This window comes from Solanum pennellii, chromosome 9 (assembly GCF_001406875.1).
Source record: "Solanum pennellii chromosome 9, SPENNV200".
NCBI classification, from domain to species: Eukaryota; Viridiplantae; Streptophyta; class Magnoliopsida; order Solanales; family Solanaceae; genus Solanum; species Solanum pennellii.
In genome coordinates, this window is record NC_028645.1 from 70,816,347 (window position 1) to 70,818,481 (window position 2,135).

A 2,135-nucleotide genomic window follows, 5' to 3' on the forward strand; every position below is an offset into this window, starting at 1 on the left:
CCCCCCCCCATTTTTCATTTTTCACATTCTCTTTTCTCCTTCTCCACTCCATCACTGATGTCCCTATGCCTGTTGTGGCCGCCGGTTAGAGTCGTGAGGAGCTGTCGCCGCGAGCTTCACTTGTCGAAGTTGTCACCGCCACCTCCTTCCCCTCTCTCTTCATTCTCTCCTTCTCCTTTAAGGTTGGGTTTTATTTATAAACAAAATTCAATTTGAACTATATTTGATGTTGTTAGTTATTTGATTATAATTAGTTTATTAATTTTGTGTTTATTGATTGTTAGTTTAAATTAGAAATTATTAATTAGTGAGTGAATTGAAAATTTTAATGTTAGGGTTATGTTGAATTAGGGTATCTTAGGATTTGTTTGAATTTGAGTATTTCTTGAGTTAATTAGTTTAATTTTGGGATTGTAGAATTAGTTTGAATTAGGATATTTAAGTAGTTGTTTGAATTTGGGTATTATTTGAGTTAGTTTGATTTTTGGATTTTAGGACTAACTAGAGTATGAATTATTATTGAGATTTTGGGTGTAATAGTTTGAATTTCAGATTAGAAATACTTAGCTAGTTTGAGTTTAGAATTTTAGCACTAGTTAGATTTTGAGATTTTAGGACTTGTTTGAATTTTTAATTTTAAGACTAGTTTGAATATGAAATTTTGGACTAGTTCGAATTATATTTGAGATTTATGACAACTAATAGTTTGAATTTGGAATTTTAACAGTAGTTTGAATTTGAGATCTTAGAGATTTGAATTACAACTTAATTAGAACTTATAATTAATTATAACTTGAATTTACTATAAATTGAACTTAATTAGGAATATGAACTTGAAATTTTGTTTACCTTAATTAATTAGAATTTTATTTCTATTCTTATTAGAACTTGGATTTTGTTTGAACTTAATTAGAATTTTAAAGTATTTGAAAATCTTATTGACCTTAATTAATTTGAACTTAATATACTGATCAACGTTTGGGTGGGATGTTGCCTCATGTCTTTGATAATTTGCGTTTGTATTGAAACACAAATAAGTTTAAAAGGCAATGTCCGAACAAGCCAAAAAAGCTAGACTTAGTCTTAAGGGTGGCTCATTGCTCACAGGGGTGCAAAGACCGCTGAAACAATTACAAGAGAGATTGTGAGTTCTAATTCAAACTTTTAATTAAATAATTAGTTACCTTGATTCTTATATATCGTTCTAAATTTTGAATTTTTATTTGTAGGAAAAAGAATTGAGGTGCACTCCCATTGAACCAGAGGTTTTCAAGAACACTCAGGTAAAGAAGAAATAAAATGAGTCGAATCCGAATGTGTGGATCGAGTAAAGGGCCGAACGAACTTTTTAAAGTTATTTAATATGAATAATATATATTAATAGTGAATATATTTATAATATGTATATTATATTGATGTCAATTTTTATATTTAATTTAGTACATCGCTGAGAATCTAGATAGTTAGGTTGAAATGACACCTGAACTGTCCACCCAAATTTGGACAGAGAGCGTGGTAAAGGGACACATAAGGGTAGAGTCTGTGGTCTATGATATTGAAACGATGTAAGAAGACTCCAGTCAAACTTAGAAGGTATTAGATTGTCAAGTCAAATTGAGAAACTTGACTGTGTTCAGATTGTTGCTATGTCGGCTCAAATAGCACAACTTACATGGCACTGATAGAGTCAACGGAAAAGAGTAGCTGAACAACAAAGCATGAGTGCGACCTTTTAGGAAATCAAAGAACAAGTGTTGAACCTCGCTCGTCGGCCTACTACGTCGTCCCCTGCCGAGGACACCGATGACGACACTGACGAGGATTATGATTTTGTACATCGCACTCCATAGTTTAGGTCTTTTTTATGAACTTTTTGAAACTAATTTTGAATAACTTTATAAGCTTTTGTTGTGATTTAGATGTTTTTGAAAATTGAATCAAGTTTGATGTTTTATATGTTGTGTGATGTTTAGATTGTTGTTTGATTGAGCTGATGAATATGAATTGAATTGAATTGATATGCATTTGTAGGTGGATAGCAGAAATTGCCAGTTTTTGCTTTCAAAAAATTGCAGAAAAAATGACATGTAGGATGATTTTGTCAGTTACTTTTTTTGCATTATTTTTTTAAAAAT